General features: G+C 42.3%; 1 protein-coding gene across 1 annotated transcript in view; it reads left to right on the top strand.

Annotated features, from left to right (window-relative positions):
- Positions 1-1,322: 1,322 nt before the first annotated feature.
- Positions 1,323-19,518, top strand: part of EDAR (ectodysplasin A receptor) — a 77,835-nt gene continuing 59,639 nt past the window's right edge. The window contains exon 1 of the mRNA XM_010208111.2: positions 1,323-1,554. The gene's annotated coding sequence lies outside the window, so the exon portion shown is untranslated. The remainder of the gene's footprint in view (positions 1,555-19,518) is intronic.

The following is a 19,518-nucleotide window of genomic DNA, read 5'->3' on the forward strand; positions in this document are numbered from 1 at the left end:
TGGAAGGTCTGTTAGGTTTAGCTGTGTTTAGCCATAACCTTTTCTCCTCTGCAGCTAAGAAGAAAGCAATTTGCTGTGTAGTCCGGGATCAGACTTTGACAATTGGAACCATTGAATTTAATATCCTTATTAACAAAATGAAAACATGATCAATTGTAATTTAATGTTGATTAATAACATGGAGTATGGTATGTGTTAGATAAGAACGAATGCACCCCTATTCTCCATGCACATGTTTGCCCAACAGCATGACGACTGTCAGTTCTGCTGTGGAGTTACAAGGACAGCATATACCAGAATACAGATTTTATGAATCTTGTATCCCAACAAGGCTGAAAGGTCTCCTTTGAGAGATATTTCCAACTGACATACCAAGCACTGTCAGATTTTCATACTATGTATTGGATACTCACAAAAATAGCTGCAATGTTGATATGTTTCTCCTTTATGACCTCTGAGTTAACTGCTCTACTCTAGTTACATTCAAGCCCTTTGAAGGTGTATTGAGGTTTTTTTGACATTGCATTTATTTTCATTTCAGTGTTAAATAATACTGTCTGACTAGGTTATTTCACATTTTCTGTTTTTAAGGAATACTGTCTTTGCAGAAATACTGGCAATTCCCTCAATCAAAGCCAGCTGACAGACAGAATTTGCAACCTTTTTAAAGCTCAACAGTGTAAGAATATTTCTGGTTTGCTTTGAAAGAAAGGTAGCTATGACATTTTCAATTTTAAAAAAATCACAATTTTAGCTTTTCAATTTGCCAAAAGCAACAGGGAGCCCTGGACTGCCCAAAACTCCCAGGGACCCAGTGATTCTCAGGGTTTTCTGTGGTGTACTGCCCTGATTGAGTCCTGTATCCCACATGGTGTCCAAAAACTGCTGCTGAGGGTTAGGAAAGTGAGGCAGGCTTCAGAGGAGCCACCTCAAATTCCCTCAAAACTGAGATCTTGGTGCAGAATAGTTTTGAGTTTGGCATACCAACAGTTGCAGAATTGAACCAGTTCAATCATCCAGTCTCCCACTCGTCCCTTCAACTTCCCAGCAACGCTCCCCTGCTCCATGTTCCAGGGTCCGATTCCCCTCCTCTGACCCAAACCCGATAAAAACCTTCTTTTTCCTCTTATTAACGATCAAAATCTGAGCTCGGCAGGAGCGGGAAAGGGCTCCCGGGCTCCTCCTCATCCTGCCGTGCCTCCTCATCCTCGTACCTCTAGGTGGAGTAGGCGAGTTTCAGCAGCGAGCGGAGCCCGTGGCTTTGGGAAACTTCCCCGAGCAGAAGAGCCGGCGGGGAAGGAGAAGTTGTTGGGAACCCCTTCTGAGCCTGCGAAGGGAGCACAGGACCGGCAGCTGAGGGCTTTGGTGCGTTTGTGCTCCCTGGGACCGGGCTGGGGGACATTCATGATCAGCTCTGAGAGTGGAGGAGACGCGCGCTGGCTGTGCCCGAGCCTCGGCACCTGTGAGAGCCCGACCAAGGGGTTACCCCGAGCTCTGTACCTGCCCGAGGACCTCTTCTCCGGGCTTCGGCGCTGGTGAGCCCATCGGCACAAGGTAGGCTCATGTTTGCGAGTCTGTCGCCTCTCCCCACAGCCAGCGTGCCTCTGTCCCGGGGATATCACTGAGGGCTGTGGCTGGAAATCGTGGCATTTTGGGGCTTCGTTTGAACAGGATCTACTATTCAGTGAGTTTCTCTGCTCCTGACATTGAACTAAAGAACTGGGTTTTTTCTGCAAATGCTAGAAAGTAGTTACAGTTCCTGGTAGTATCTTTGACTGAAAGCTAAAGTTTCCTCACATCGAATACGATTTAGGCTTTTTTACTGTTAAAAGTACCGATCTTCTGACCAGTTCAAAAACTCTGGAGGATTCCACAGGTTTCTTTTTGTTTTGTTTTTGGTTTTTTGTTTTTTTTTAATTTGAATGGAAGTATCCATTTCTCCAGAGGACAGTGGAACTGCTGTTCTGGGTTACGTGTTAACATTGAAAACTAATTTGCCTGTACATTTCAGACTGCTATTATACTTTTGAAGTCACAACGCTGTAAGATATCGCAGCATCGTCAGTCTTGTGGCTGACTGCATATACATGTGAATACATGTTTGTAGCATGGCAATTTTTAATTTCCTTGCTTCCACAATCTCACTGTGAAAGGGTGCTCTGGGAGTGAGGTCTGGAGAGGAAAGTGAGCTGCTACTCGCACCAAGGAACGCCTGGGCAGCCAAGTACCATACACTGTAACCAAAGCTAGTGCTAGAATTGCTTTAAAGTGTCCAGCTTGGTTATCTTTGGGGAAGCAGAGAGCTTGGCCAGCACTGCAAAACCTACTCCAACCATTGAAGTGGACAGTGTAAGCCTTACACCTCTATGAAGACTGGCGCTGGTACTAAGCTGGGTGTTTTTACCTGGTGCTGCCATTGCTGCAGCACTGATACTATGGATTAGAAAAGGTGTAGCTCGACACTTGTATGCCTCAGAGAAAAAGTGTTTCAATTTTTGCGGCCGGTGGAGCTTTACATATTACATGAAAGGGCACTGAATAGTGTTTCGCATCTGTCCCCTGTGGGATGACAGGTGAGATCTTCATCTAGTGCCATGGAGTTCAGTGATTACTGCCTGTTTGGGGTACCACCCAAAACCTCTTTATATGCCTCAAGCTACGAGGAAATTTTTCACGCCTACAGCTGCTGTTTGTTGGAAGAGACAAATCCTATGGCTGCTGCTGCTGCTCCTCTACAGCAGAGGCTGGAGGTGATGTGGTACACTGCAGTTTCAAAGTGATAGGTCTTGAAACATTTTGGACAAATGGTGGAAATATCTCTTACCTCTATAAGAAAAATCACAGGAGAACGCAAATTTTTAAAGGAAATCAATGTGATTGTGCAAAGTCAAACCTCATAACTATGATCAGGATTACTCAGTTCTTTGTTCTTCTCTGTCAGAAATGTCTAAGATGTAGAAAGTGAAAGCGAAGAAAGTTTAGGCATCCTCTATCAAAGAGCAACAGCTGGTAAGAAAATAATTTTGAAATGAAATGAAATGAGAACAATCAAATGAAGGAAATGTATTATCTTTAGCAGGAGCCAGTTTGGTTCCACACTACTCAGTGAGAACATTTTCAGGTAAGCTCCCGCGAGTCCAGTTTCACTGGAGATGTCTGACAAGGGTGAAACTGTTAACAAAGCTTGGCCCAGCAATTTTGGTTGATATGGTATAGCATAGTTGTGTTGCTGTTTGCAGTAATGTAGTCTGACCACAACAAAGAGTTGAGATGAGAATATGCCCAGAAAAAAAAGGCAGAGTTTGGTTGGGTTTTTTTTTCCATTTTAATAGATAGATAGATAGATAGCTTTTACAGAAAGCTGCTGCCATAAATAGACTTCTTTTTCTCTGTTGCAGTTAGATGAAAAACATGTGATGATGTAATTTTTATCATCAGATCACGAGATAGTCTTTTTCAAGGGATCGTACTGAATCGTGTGCTGTAGAAATAATCTCACTGAAAAATGTTCAACTGAATGCAATTTTACCATAGAGGTGTTTAGAATTATCTCTGAAGATGGCTTCATCTGCAACATTTCAACTTTGCATGTAAGGGTAATATTTCTTGCAGGACCAGCATATTTTGACAGAGTCTACAGTTTTTAACTGAACCCATGTAGTTGAGCTAGATAAATGGTCCAAGTCTCAGCTTTCAAAAAATAGCAGCATAAACTTTTGAAGATAAGATTGATATTAAGATAATGTTTTTCTCATGTTGTCATCAGTGGAGGAATTCCCCTCTATATCCTCAACAGAGTTTGTTTCCTTTAACCATGCTAGGGATGGAACTGGGTTTCAAGATGGTATCTGCATTGCTTCTCTTCTCAGCTAAAGGGTAGATAAATTGCAACATGAGCTACTGCTTATAGCAGAACAACCCAAGAGGTTCCAGCATCACCACACCCTGTGTGAGTCATTTGTGAGGAGCTGGAGGTTGATCAGCCTTTCCATTCGCTTCTGTTAAAGGTATCCCATTTCTCCCTCTGGTTATTCTCTATACCAGGCCTTTTCTGCCTTCTGATGCCCTTCTGACCCTCAAGACTCACTATATATTTTATGAGGTATCCGTAAGGTAGCAGGTGATGCTTTTTACACAACAGCTCCTGGTGCAGCAGCTCTTGTTTGGGAAAACCGTTCCTTAATATGTAGAATTTTTCTGGTCAGTGTGTTGTTAGGGGAAGGAGTCTCTGCAAAAACAGAGACTCCTTCTTACTTTGTATATTCCAATATGCTACGTCCCTGTAAAGAATTAGATATTTCTCAACAAGGACAGAATTGTGACATTTATGACTGTCCACCTTGGCAAGTATTATTGACCTGTGCCAATAGTCATCGTGTGAGAAAAGTGCTTGGCCATACTCTTCTGAGAAAACTAAGACCCTGGCTTCATACGGCAGGAGACTAGGACATCCAAATGTTATTTGGAAGCTAAGTAACTTGTTCTTTAATTTGTCACTCATCCAATTCTCTAACAAACAAAGTGAGATCCTGGGCCCATGCTGTCAATGGCACAGCTCCCACAAGGGTGACGGGCCCAACTCTTGCTGGCTCTGTGGCAACGGCTGATGATCAAACACTGCTCCCTGAACCATGTCTGCTTTGCACGCATTACTTCTGACTTGTCTTAGCTCAGATCTTTCCATTTCTTCCCACCAGGGAAATCAGAACAAAAGCAGAAATGAAGTTATTTTCAAATTCAGAAGGAGTCCATTAGAAACAAAAGATTAAAAGATAAACAAAGACTATTTTAAAGCATTATCTACTATTGTCTTTTGGAAAAGTTAAAGCTTTGCCAGTGAATCTTCAAATCTCTGTGGAGATCTCCTGATCTGATGCTAGCAAGTGTTAGTTTTGAACTGTCACAAGTGGCATTCTGTGAAGTTAATTCACAATGCTTGAGCTGAATCACTCACCATGAATCTAGCAACAGGTTTTACTTTACCACATTACCATAACATCTGACCATCTGCAGTGCAAAATCAAGAGCAAAATCTTTGGTGGATTTCATAGAGTTTCTGGCATTTATTCTTTTTCAGACTCTGTTCTGCAGAGCTGAGCTTTTTCTGGACCCAGTGCCTTAAATTCTACTAATTTCCTTTTTCAGAGGGAAAGACTGTTAAGATTTTATGTGGCAAAAGGGACTGCCAGAGCTGTGTCGGTTTTCTAGCAGAAATGCTTTTTCAGGAGATTTACATTGCTTCATTCCCTGCCCCACAAGAAACTTCTCCAAGAGTTGGTGGTACCTCAGCTGACCCTTGCCTGACCTGCTTTGCAAAGAGGCTGGGATGGTCTTGATGCACCAACTGTCTAGGGCCCTGCTCTGTTAATAAACATGTGTGGGATAAACTGATAGAGGAATATTACTTGGGTACAATCAATGACCCGAAAAAAAGCTGACGCTTAGCTCAGCTACACGTGTGGCATCCTGAAATATTGATAGACCTGAGACGTATTTGATCTTAAAAGACAAGATCAACCAACCTAGTTGCAAACCTCCAGCATCCAACTCTTCTCAACCAATCTTCAATGAGATGTTTGCTTCCCTACTGGAGCCTGGCATAGAAAGATGTTTGAGCTCCAGTTTCTCACTGTCTTTGTCTCTGCTGTGCAAATGCTGATGGAAGTACATCCCCTGCAGATTGTGTTAATGAGCCTCTGGATAATTAGACTTTATGGCTAGGACATGGTGCTGCAAAACTTGGCTGAATACAAGTCCAAGAGAGCTCTTTGGTAAAAATGAACTCTGGAAAGATTCACTTCTTTCCCCCATCTCCGTGTATGAAGCTCTGTTAGACCAGCCTTTATTCTCTTTTCAGCAATGTAACAGGCTGGGGACCAAAGCAGAAACATATGGCCAAGAACTGAGAGAGCTTTTAATTCTGACAGCGCATCTTTTGGATATATCACGAATTAAAACTACTGAAGTGCCAGTTAAGCAGGATACAATTATTTGCAGATTCAGTGTCAGGTTTTTTCTTTCCATTTTAAGCAAGAACCATTTTAATAGCTCACAATTAGATATTTATAATTATCCAAGCTAGAAGGATTCATTCCTGTGACATGCTTCATTTTTCTTTCACAACTGTATACACACTGTATGGCTTGAGTGAAAGACTGGGGGGAGGGAAAGGGGGAAGAGATCTGTAAACTCTTAGCTGATAAATTGAGACTTTACAGAAATTGGATTCTGTGACTGAAAAGAAGGAGACAAAAAGGCCCTTTGCATCCAGATCATACATCTTGAAAGAGGAAAAACTGGGACTACAAAAATATGAGGAACAGATAAGATCAAAGGCTAAAAATGGCAGAATCTGTTGAACTACCTGGTGCTAGCTTATAGCCTGCTTTAGTTAAGAACTCTGACACAAACAGCATCCTCAAACATTAGACTTCAGTTTAGCACTTATAACAAAAGGGAGTTTGATATTACCATCCTAAAGTTTCTCGACCTATCAGAGTCAAGAAAAAAAATTGCAATAGACTTAAGAGGAATGAAGTTTGGTCAGTGCTCAGCATAGTTTAATACTCTCTCTGAAGAGGAGTTGCAAAAGAAAGAAATCCAATTAATGATAACGACAACAAAAACCAACCAACCAAACAAACAAAAACCCAACAAAAAAAACCCAAGAAAAGGCTGGGGACATGTCACTTGATGTTGCCATTTCTTTGCTCGGTGAGTAGCTGATGACAACATGTCACACAAGCTAGACGCTTGTGTATTTCCAAAAATAGGAGGGAGCACTCTGTGGGCTAACACCTGTCCCGTGGCCCATGATGAGGGGTCAGGCAAAGCAGCACGACCTTCAGCTGGCCACCCCCTTTCTTTCTGCAGTTCTTTCCACCTGCACAGCAGGCAGGCATGGCTGGGTGGCTGGCCGATTTGCCTCCAAGCAGCGGGAGTTCATGGGCTGGCGCATCCGCGTGACTTCACTTCTCCTGGTGTGAAGTCTGACAGTCTGAAACTGGATTCATGAAGCGTGCAGTTGTGCTGGCTGCAGGAGGGCAGTAATTTCCAAGAGAGGGGCAGAGCACACAGCTGAGGGCAGTAACTATCTCAGCTGTCACCGTTTGATCCATCACCAAGTCTGAGTGTCAGCACACTCCAAGAGAGACAAAAGTGGAACCAAGCATCCAAGCATTGTAGGGCACAGATTTATTTCATTACATTCAAATACTTCCCTGGGATGAGCTTTGTCTCTTTAATTTTTCCCCACAGAAAAAGCATGTGCTAACATATTGCCAATTGGAGAGGTATGTTTTTGTGTACATGTGTAGATCCAGTTGGTTTCTTTAGGATGTACAATACAAAGGAAAAACCCATTGTTCTTTCCTTGCTCTCGGTTTTCGAAAATTACCGGTTCTCATAAGCAGACCAAAACAGATAACAGATGGCATTTGCTAGCAACAAGGAAACCTAGATGCAAATACGGTACAGTATATAGAGAAAATCTCTGATGTGGCAGAGTTATGTTTTCTCTCATGGTTTCTAACTAGTTGTGAGAAAAATCCAGCTCTAGTAGTTTTTGCTATTTAATTGGATGTGAAAGGTGCAAATAATTCAGCTGGCAAACAAATGCCAAAATTGTTAATAAATAAATAAGTGAAGGAGCCTACAGGAGCTCAATTCACCTTCTAGTGAAGTTAAGAGAAGACTCTCCAGTCGTGCAGCAGCTATTCAAATGGGAACTGCAGACCCATTTCTGACTTTATCCAAGGTTCAGATGTAGACATGGTACACTAAAAAAGAGAAATAAAAGGTGCTTGTCCATAAATGCTTTCCTGGCCCCAGTAAGGAGCCATTGATTTTCATAGACATCAAAGTTGAGTGCTGTGTGGGGTCACTCAGGGAAGGCAGCAGGTCTGGCATGTCAGCCACATGGACCCCAAGCAGCTCCTGTGTCCCTGCACCACTCAACCTGGAGATCTTTACAATGATCCAGGAGCCACAGCTGGGCTGAACTATAGGGGTTTGTCCATAGCTGTTCAGCACAGGTTTCCAAAAGCCTGTATAAGGTTGTTTTAAATTTAGCTTAGGTAGAAGTCAGACTAAACAAACAAAGTTATCTCTGGTGTGAGTCCCTCTGTATGGGGAAACACCAGGGACACTCTGAGGAGGCAGGGCAACAGTGCCCTCAGGGGTACAGCACACAAGTGAGGCACTTCCACATATAGATGAGACATCTGGTTGCAGTTTGATGAGTGTACATATTTTCCACTCACTCCTGCCCACAATGTCACCTCTGCATCAGCTTTTAAATTCCAGCCTCCAGAGCAGGCAAAGACAGCACCAGTTTTAAAAATACTGAAGTCCCAGCAGCTTCTCTTTCTGCCGAGAGTGAAACTCTTCTTGTAGTGAATGGATATTGGATCGATCCCCATGAGTGAATAGAGGTCCGAGCAGCTGGAAAGTTGAGGTCCGATGTCTTGGTTGAGTGAGACTACAATTGCGTATTTTCTTCCTGCAGTGATGGGTGCTTGCCAAATTCCCAGTGTAACACAGAGCACTTGCTTCTTGTGCTACAGAACCATAAGATATCAGGCCTTCTGTGTAAGGCAAGACAAAAAATCATACTCAAAATGACAGAGTGATTTCTAATATTCACTTTATTTGCCTCTACCATCAGTGCTTGTACAGGCAGATCCGTGACAGTGAGTGCAGCCTTACCTCATTGGTAGAAGGATGTGGTTAAATGCTCACTGGTTTTGTTTTTTTCCCTCTAGAAAATGAGTATATTGCTGTGATGCCAGTCAAATACTGGCAGAAATTTCAGAGAGCCTGTGCAGCTCATTCATTTGCTGATGCTTGGATGTGCCCATCCCATACCTTTGCTGATAAAATACCTTTTCTCTAGTTCTTCTCCCATACTGAATCTATGCCTATAGAGAGTATTAGAGCATCAACAGTTTTTCTTATCATACGAGAAGTGCTTAAAATACAATTTTTCTTTGAAGTACTTCTTAACGTTCCTTTTGCATTCACATAAAGCTGTCACAGAGTTCACTGAGGTTTGCCCATGGAAGGAGCAAAGGCTTTGTCCCCTTGGGAGTACTCAAAGCCATTTTCTAGTAATTTGTCTGCTAAGATGACAGATTTCCTTATTATAGCACTGAAAACAGGAACTTCGCTGTCTTCTGACAGAAATTACTTTACATATTTTATGAAGCTGAGCCAAAGGCACTGCTCTTGTTAGCTGGAGTTGGTGGCTGTTTGGTTGGTCTGGACATGAGAATTATCTACTTCCCCTTCCTCTTTTTTGTTTTTGTTAATGAAGGCTTTATACCTGACTAAAATACATAGCTGTATTTTTCCCTTCGGGTCATGTTATCGGAAGCTTTGAGTTGGGGGTGGGAGTAAAAAAGTTCACTTAGTAAGTAAGATTAAAGCAATTAAAGGCTAAGGCTCATATTTAATTTTCCCTCATAGATGCAATTTTTCATACAGTGACAGCATCAAAACCTTTTCAAGTTTTATAGCTATTTCACATTTGGCAGAAACAACAGGAAACCATCTGTAGCAAAGCAGGACTGTTGTAAGCGTAATATTCAGTAATGAAAAAAAGATTAAAAGAAAACACTGTTATCTTTACGTGAGAGCTTTGAAGGCGCAAGGGGCAGGATGCTTGTGTTTGCCCATCTATCTACGAGCATCGTAAAAATTTTCTAGATGAGGCAACCATGTAGAAAGTTGATTATTTCAGCAGAAGGAAGAAGTCCAATAGGAAATTTGAGGTTTTGTTTCTTATTCAGAGTTCCACAATGACTGTAAAAATGCTGGTGCAGATGAAGCTGTATATGACTGGTAGATGTATATTGTGACTTAGATGTCAGAGCCTATAAGCAATATGCACAACTTCAAATAGTGTCAGATTGTCCCACAGAAGGCAAATCGGCTTCTCATGTTCTTAACCTTTAACTCCGTATTTTAAAGTCTTTTCTGGACCAGGGAAATGAAAGTAAATTGTAGGAATTCATATGGCTCATATTTCCCTCTGTTCCTTTATGGCAAATTGTATTTGCTCTTGCTATGCTGTGTCCTATGTGCTGGAAAGGAGACATCCAGACTGAACGAGTGCAGGTTCATTTATTGGTTGCAGGTGAAAAATACTTTTTGCTCCAACTTTGCTAACTGAGGTGTCGCATCCAGACGCTGCAGTTTTAGGAATGCTCATGGTAGTCACTGAATAACTCTTTTTAAAGACTATGACAAGTCCTGTAAATTTGTTACAGTACTATAAGTATAATCAAATTTCTGGTCATGCCAAAATACTCATCAGTATTTCTATTCAAGTAAGGGAAAAACCCCCATTTTTTCAGGCGTGCCCTAACATTTGACCTCAAAATACATTGAAATTTCGACTAGTGAATGGGAGGCAAATCGATCCGTTTGCAATATCTTTGTCACTGACAGTGTTTCACGTATTAATAATCAGACCTAGTTTTAAGATAGCACTTCGCTGCACTAAAGTCAAAATATGTCAGGGAACTGCAATATCTTCTTGTAATTAATGTCTTAAATTATAGCTAGACACCCTGTTTTTCCAGTTTTCGAGGCAAGTTGTGAAGGCTTTTTTTTTCAAGTGCTGAGCTGATGAGACATTAAAGGTTTCATTTTCAAATAGTTTGGCTGTTGGGTTGCTCCTTTCACTCACACCTGCCCCTTGACTTAGAAATCCTCTCCGCCTCTTCAGCATCAAACAACTGAATTTACATAGGCACAAAGACAGTGTGGAAGGCCAGCAGCTCACGCAGTCATTAAGATGGGAATGCAAGAAGAGCAAAGCAGCACAATGGTAAGAGACATATCACAACATTCTACCTTTCTTCGTGGCTGACTAACCAGGGCTTTCCCACAGGAGGGAATGGTGCTGAGGATACTGCAGGATTAGCAGATGCATGTAGGGCTGCTGGCAATGACTAAGCCAGTAACAGCAAGCAAGCTGAAGTTCTAGACATTAGTCAGGTTTTGAGCTTGTGGTTTGTAGCATCTCAAAAAGCTTTGTACGGCATCACCATAGAAGTCTGTGTCTGCAAAGTGATGGGCTTACAGCTGGTATAGCAACTGGCTGCTTTGGAAGAGAATGCTTGCTTTCAGCCAAACATAGTCAAGCTTAGCTCCACGCATTGCTCATCCATAGCACATCCTTGGTTGCCCCTCTTGTGTTATTTTAACGCCTTTCCAAAGCACTCTGGCTTATTAATTCAGTAAGTTCTTCCTAATTAAGCGGTGTGGCAAAGTTATTTCTTAAAGAATTTGTGACAAAAATAAGGAGAAAAAAAGGTGGAATGTTATATATGCTTACTACCTAAAGTTAGTAATTTTTTTTGTATGCATGCATGGTTTCTTTTTCTGGAATTCTGAAACACAGAAGTAAAGAAAATGAGAGGGGAAGTATGGTGTCTGGATTTGGTTTGTTCCTTCAGAACTTTCTGTTCATCCCTTTTAAAACAAGTTTGGTGGAAAGACTTGAGATGCTTCCTCAATCCTGATGTCGTGTTTTTACCATTGCATTTAACAAACTTTGGATGTTGTATTTTTATTTGCTGTTATCTGTGCCTATAACTGAACTGGACAAGAATGTAAAGAAAAGGTACAATTGCTGCATGAGCTACCAGAACTGTATTAGTTTAATTAAAATGGATGAAGGGGAAAGGTATCTGTTGTTCCCCTTGCAAAGCCAAGCGCAAAAGCAGTGCTATCAGCTTGGGTTCCCCAGAAATACATACAGAAGCAAAGCTGCAGCCTGTGGTATTTTCCCTATCATTAGGGATAGTAGCTGGATTAATTGAACAAGTGTTGCACACAAATGTTTGCTTAGTTTCATACACATGTAATTTTTTTCAGAACATATGGAAGATCATAAAGAGTCATGTTTAATGTTCAAATATTTTTCATCTGGAGTTTTCACCCTTTTTCATATATACAAATTCAAGATTTCTGCTTAATCACAGAAGAGCAATTGGTGATGGGTTTTTGGAAAGTGTAGCAGGCACTTTCTGCATCTTAGATTCAAGAGCACTCTGAGGCAGGAAGCAGATACCTTCTGTCAGATTGCCTTCATGGATTTAATCCCATGGAGGAACTTGGACATCTAGCAGACCTGACACTTCACATGCTAAGTCTAAAATCTAGATCCTAGGAAACTTTCCTTGCCTGCCCCTTCACCCCAGAGGTACCTACATTCCTTAACACCCACGTTTACCTCCATTGAGTTCTTTGCATGCCTGAACGTGTGCTTCTGGACATGCTTTACCTGGCGTGGCCTGTGCTGGATGAACAGAGCAACACTCCACATCTAAGTCCTGCTGAAGAGAATGTCCACACATTTACATTTAGTCCATGCTTAGGGACCTCAGGTGGGACATTTGGATTTGATTTGCTTCTCACTGGGGAGATTCTAGTGTTTTCTCCCACAACTGTGACTCCAGCTCTTGTGAACAGAGGTCTGTCCACCCCTTTTCTTTTTTTTTAACTGCTGTACTTTCCTAGGTGGAAGTGTTTATTTGGAGAGCAAAAGAAAAATAATGATGCAGCCTGGTGGCCAGGGCACTTGCCAGTGTGTGTGGAGATGTAGACTCGTGGGAACGCTTTAAATTTTAGTCAGAGTAAGAACTAGAGTCCTGTTTCCAAAGCCTGTCCCAGGTGGTGCCCCAATTGCTAGATTTAGGAGTCATGTGCCTAAGTGAAAAAGAGAAAAAAACCTGCCTCATGCAAAGCAGAAAAACATCAACAGGAGGGAGCTAGACAGCCTTTTGAAGGAACCCCTGCAGCCAGGCTGCCCATCTGCAAGTTTGGGGACGTCCCCTCTCTGTGGAACCCACCCAGCCTGCTCTGAACCACCCAGGGGAAAGATTTCCAAACTGATATTCAGAGGGGGATGCTTTCTAAAGACAGACAGAGGCGTTTGGCCTGTGCTGCGCCATGGATGATGGAGTTATGAAGGGCATAAAGATGGAGCAGTGTCGGTGCTGTGTTTTGTGAGAGAGACGTGATCTGTAGGAGACATCTGTAGGCTGGATTTTAGGGGAGGCCTGGATGACTGGACAGCAAAGCCTTGCCACATTCCTTAGCCTTGCCAGTGTCATGGCTGAGGCATATCTGCTATCTTCTGAGCATTCATTTTGAGGTGTCTTGCTCTCCCCATGCTCTGTCTGTAGCAAGGATGCTGCCAGCTCCTGTGGATTCCATGGAGCACTGAGTCCATGATGACACTCCTCTTCTTGTGAAACTGGCCTGATCCCTGCTGAAGCAGGGGGCTTTCTCAGGCAAAATGTGCTAGAGATTGCCTCAGGCTAATTTAAGTGAGGGATGGCTAAGAGGCAAGTACCTCCAGGAGTACCACAATAGATGAAGGCTAATTTCTGATGGATCAGTGTCTTGTGGCTGATTGCCAGCTCCAACTGAAGCTCTCCCCACTGGGACATTTGCAAAGACCTTGCTACTATGTGCATTTGTCAGTGGCTCACAGGGCAGCCTTTTGCCTCAATGGAGCTCATCAAGTGCCCTGGCCCAGCCATCTGCATCATCAAGCCTTTGGGGACTGGGTTCTTCCCTGCACCATCCACGTGGCAGGACTGCTGGGAGAGGAGCTGGGAGGTGTACAAATGAGCCAGGAAGAGAAGGTGGGAAATTACATCATGCCCACACAAGCACCATTTGCTTTGTAATCCAGCTAAAACTTTGGGGAAATTGCTAAAATAAAAAAAGAAAAAAGGAAGCCCTCCTGCAAATATCCAGTAACCCCTATGGGTTTGATACTCTCTTGAAAGAGAGGAGTTCAAAGTTCAACTCCCCATTCCAAATTAAACAGAAGGAATATTTGATGTCCCATTTTACTCAACATGTCATACTATTCCACTAACAACTTACCTGTGATGACCATGTATTCCTCTGAAATGTGCTAACTATACCCTGTATGCAAGCCTTTCATGCTTACTAAGAAGTGTATCAATGGTTTTTAATCTGTTAGATTATCTATTCAGAGTGCAAGCAGAAAGCACAGCAGAAGGAGCAAGATGTTGGTGGAGGCAAAGTTCAGCAAAGGGGTAATAGGTGGTATGAACGTGGTCATCTTAGGTTTTCATTTCCAGGTTTTTGACTGCCTTTGAAGTAAAAATGATTTACAGGAACTGTGATATTTTCTGAACACTGAAGGTAGACTTCAAAAAGCCACTTTTATTGTAGACTACTTGGTTTTTATTTAGGAGGCTTTGCTAAATGTGCCGATACATTTTTCTCTTAGTAGGCCCACTGATTTCAGCTGGTGATGCTGCCCCACGAGCAGAGGCAGCATGATCTGGTCTTTATGTTTTGAATACTTAAGTTATTCCCTTTTGGAGACATTTGTTTTATTAGACAAACAAATTAGAGGAAGCCATTTTGTATGTTGCTGTATATAGCCATCTGTATATAGCTTTGTTTTCCTCCTACAAGAAGATATGTGTGGGAAATATGTATAGCAGCCTGAGCAAGGTAAATGGACAGAACTGGCTCCATGCAAACAGGAAAACTCAATCATTGTTTCCTTCAGGCTTTAAACTGACATCACTGTGAAGTGCCAAGAGATGAGGCGGTCTTATGACTTTTTTTCTACAGATTTGTATACCCAGTATGTCATGACGTGGCAACAAAAATGAAACTATTTTAATTGACATCTCATGTATGTGGGTTTCAGTCACTTTTCATTATATGGCAATAGAATTGTGCTGAAGGAGACTAATAAGTATGTTATTAATAACAAACAAAAGCGCTACCCTTTCCGTTGCACACTGGTGGGTTGAGCTTTGATGTAATTAAGCATAATGTAAAAATAACTCATCTGTCAATACCATCATTTATCATGAAAGGATGAACTCTCTGTAATGAGTAGTTTTAATTAACTGTCACTTGCTGTTGATCTGGAGATGGAGTACACACATTTGGCACTTAGGCGCATACATGAGCTTTTGGAGATGTCTTAGAAGGCAGAGCCAAGACAGACAAAAACTGACTCTGAAAGCAACCTGAGCATACATGTGAACACAAAACACTTGCTATCCATTGAAAGCTTTGTCTTTTAAACAAGCTTCCTGCTTGCATTCTTTTTTTTTGGAGAAGAATTAGCTTTCACTGTTCACCATTTAAACCACATCACTGAGACATGCCCCCAGGTCTCTGCACAGTGTGACATTTTAGACAAGCTGAAAAAGAAATGTAGTTCCTCAGTTGCTGTTGTGTACTTCATAGTTGTATCTTCCAGAAATGCTGTTCCTATAACCCTTTTGTTACTTCAAGCAAACAGTCATGGAAATAAATCATTTTCTGTCACAGGGTTTTTCTATAGAATACATTGCTACAGCTACAAGTGTGATTTTTCTGCCACTTACACGGGACAATGCATTTAGTCAGGCTAAGCTGTCTTCTTGTTTTCTAAGAGCTACCCAGACCAGGGCCTGGGGGACTTCCCTTAGCTCTTGGAGATGAGTGAGTGTGCCAAGAGGCAGCAGAGCTCTTCTCACAGCCTTCACAAGTTATAAATACGACTGTGTTGTTAGCTCTGCAAGATGATTCTGACATTACCCACCCCTTTGCAGGCAGAGGCTAACGAACATAAGCTGGAATACAAAAAGCTCAACTCAAACACAAGGAAAAACTTCTTTCCCGTGAGGATGAGGGAGCCCTGGCACAGGCTACCCAGGGAGAGTGTGGAGTCTCCTTCTCTGGAAGTTTCTAAACCCACTGGTATTCGTTCCTTCATGACCTGATCAAGGGGAAACTGCTTTAGCAAGGAGTTGGACTAGATGATTTCTAGAGATCCCTTCCAACTTCTACTCTTCTATGATTCTATGCACGATGCCACATTGCCCTGGTGGCAATGGGCCCCAAGCAGGTGAGGATGAGTTGCCTGGGATTTCACTCCAGGTAGGATTACTCTGATGTAGAGGCAGCACATGCCCAGTGTTGTTTTGCCACACTTTTAGAGGAGTTGAAGAGTTACGGAGAATGGCAGCAGGAAGCGCAAAGGGTCAGGATTGCAGCGCATATAAGGGTCAGAGGAAAGGATGCTCAAATCCTGTTTGGGCTCTCAGGTGTTTGAAGATGGATATGGGGATGCAAGGAGTGGCTGCAGGAACAACATAGGGTGCAGGCAGGGGGAATGGATACCTACTGCTTTCCAACTGCTGTTGCAGCTGGAGCTGAGCAAGGACAGACGGTGAGAGGGGAAATGCAGAGTTGAAGGGAAGAAGTTATCAGCATGACAAAGCCCATGTGTTGAGGAAGACACTGAATTTACACAAGGTAAAGGACTGAGTGAGGACAATAACAGCAAAAAAAGCAGGACAGGAGAAAGGTGTTATCTCTCTGGGGGCTGGAGAAGGAGTTACTGGGGAATCCAGGGCATTTGCCACTTAATTCATTGCTAGTGCTCTCATTAGGCCCTGATAGCATCTGTAACTGCTTCTTGAAAATCGCAAGTTATTTCCAATGGGCAGGCAGCAATGGAGCGACTGCCTAGAGCCACGTATTTCTGTTTCCCTTCTCTTGCAGCTCCCTGTGAGATAGGACAAGCTGAACTAGCCTTGCTTACACTTGGGTTTTTTTGTTGGGGCTTTTTTTTTTTTTTTTTTCAAAGCTTTGCTGTTTATTGCATTTGACTTTGGGTTCGAGCAGCATTCTGAAGTGTGCCGTCAAGGGCTGAAATGTCAGAATGAAATACTGAATGCTATTTCCTCAGATGCTCTGTGTCGGAAATTATGGAGGCTCCAGGCTAAATGTCCACAATGGATTCCCATGATTGCTGCTGTGGAGCCACACTCCATTTTTCAATACATCGGTCATGGATTGATGAAACTGTTTTCTCTGAGAACCTCCTGCTTACACCAGATCATCCCCCAAGGAAAAAAAAAAACCACAAAACAAACAACAAAACACCCTAAGCTTAGCCTGATGCTACAGCTTCACAGGCAGTTCTATCAGCTCAGTTCAGCTCGAGTGTAGATATTTCTCCTCCCATCCTAGTGGGCAGATGTTAAACATGTTGTACAGGCTCTCTTCCCATCCTTCCTTTTGCCCTATTTTAAATCTGCTACAAATTTAACCTGCCTTATTCAGAACTGTAATGGCATGAGGTTTATATGCTAGCTGGGACATGCAAGTACCTGGAGTCCTAGAAATGCTCATAATTTGCATTCTTAATAAAACATAATTTAAAAATCCTAAATATAGAAAGTGCAGTATAACTGACATGGATTAAACCAGCTCATTTTTCTCAGATCTCAAAATCTCAAACATTCCTTGAGATGGGGTCTGTGAGTCCAGAAGATTTTGGAAGAAGCCCAGTAAAGGCCTGCTTGAACTGCTTGAAAAAGGACAATCAGAAAACCAAATCTAGAGCTTTCTGTTGGGTCAAATTCAGAACACGTTGATGGGTCCTCCCACATGGCAGGGTCAATCTGTGATGCTAGAACAGCCCCTAAGAATCCTTAGCTTTATTGCTAGTCCACTGTTGTTTTCTGGTACCAGGATCAAAGATGAGCAATGTGAAATCTTTGAGTAGGACAATTTTTTTTTCTGATTTCAAATTTTATGTTAACCACATATACTGTCATTTTTCTTCCTTCTTTTCTCTATTAATGCAATTTCAGAGTATCTCTTTACAAATGTTTTTGAGTGACATGGATTAAAGCAGCGTTATTCCAAATGCAATGGGAATTCTTTACCTTGAAAAAAGCTCCTTAACTGGTTCTGCACCACAAATGGCATCCTTACACCCCAACTTTTATTGGGCCTTTGATGCTGACATAGACAATAAATATTTTTTGCAAATTGCCAGGAGTTATTCTGTCCCTGTGACAAACATTTTCTGCCCGTGTCACTTCAAAGACTTTAGTAATAAGTGCAACACCTGCTAATGCTAGAATTTCAGCAGCCTGAGCTCTGGGATATTCAGATGTGTTTCTCTGTGTCCTGAAACTGTCTTGAGCATTCTCTTCTTTACCTCCTATGTTTGCTTCATATATCTCAGTGCTCTATGGCTTTGCCTCCCACCAGACAAGTTCTGTGTAAAATTAAAAGCCCTTACTACCAAGGGTTTTCTTCTAGAGGAATTTAAGAGGCTGAATGGAAGTGTCTAACCATAGTTTGCTTGGGGAGAGAATGAGTATGCCTATAATGAGGAAACTAAGTTTGCCTCAGAAAACATGGGGACGACATGAGCTGATGTCGCAGTCCTCCTCTACATGTTCCACCAAGTCAAAAAGCTCCTTTCAGTCCTTCACAACCAGACAGCATGCTACTGTTTCCCTGGCTGTGGTGGTGGCTCAGGCATCCTGCCTGGTACCCAGTCCTGCAGTCTGGCTGTCGAAGGCAAGGGCAGCCTGTGCCAAAACACAGGTGCCCACACAGCCGGCCAAAACTACTTCATATTTGTGCCCCACGCGGCAGACTGTCAGCTGTTGCCGGCTCCTTCCCTGTGCACAGCCTCACGCACTCCTTTGTGCCTGTCTGGTTTTCCCTTCACCCACTATCTGCATCAGGGTTTGGTTGGGTTTGGTTGGTTTTTTTTTTTTCACCTCAAAGTGATAGCAATTCCTGGTGCATTTATCTTAGATGATGTGGTTGCTGTAAGATGAAGTACCTGCAGCAGCCAGTCTGCGGTTGATTTGAACACAGGCGAGTCTCAACAATGAGCTTAAAGGAGGGTGTCAGGTATAAATCTTGTCTTCAAACAGCCAGGGTGCATTCCAGACTTCAGAGACACCTCTTTGTGTGGAAGGGCTGTGTTGGGTTTTTTTTTTAATGCCTCCTTTTTCTTTTTCTTGAACCTGGAAGAGGATGAAAGTGGCGGGGTGTGTGCGTTCGTTTAGGCTGATAATGAGAGTGGGGCTCACGGGCATGGTAATTTGGCAGCCTCTTCACTTCCTGTAACAGTTAAAAAAAAAATCATCCAAAGGCTGCTTAAAGACAAACATTTTTTGTTTAACTACTGGTGGTTCATTTTCTGAACAAGCATGCAATTAATCTTATTTGTATTAAAGAGGCAGGCTGCTTTTTGGTAAGCTTTTCTGAGCTATAATTAATGAAGATCAAAAATGTTACAGAGACATAATATTTAACTTTTTGTAGGCACAACTACACAACATCTGCAGCAATTAGAGAAATAAAGAAAAAGTCATTGTGTTGGGTTTTTTTCCCTTCAAAGTGTCTTTGTTAAGCTTCTTTCCTGTGCTCTTTAGGGCTCTAGCTGTGAATGTGTAAGGAGACTAATCAATACTAAACCCACGGGTTTATTTTTTTTAAATGCATCGAGAGATAAGCATATTGTTCAAAAATGTTATCAACTAGGTTAAGCTTGTGAGGAGCAAGTCCATGAAGTTAAGTCCATGAAGTTAAGTGCAAAACTGTGTTGTTCCTTGAAGGACTGGACCCAAACAAGACTGTTTATTGCTTGCATTGTAGTTTTCAGGCAAATGTGTTGGTGTGTTAAAACTTGAAAAGCGT

The sequence above is a fragment of the Colius striatus genome, chromosome 1, assembly GCF_028858725.1.
Source record: "Colius striatus isolate bColStr4 chromosome 1, bColStr4.1.hap1, whole genome shotgun sequence".
Taxonomy (NCBI): Eukaryota; Metazoa; Chordata; class Aves; order Coliiformes; family Coliidae; genus Colius; species Colius striatus.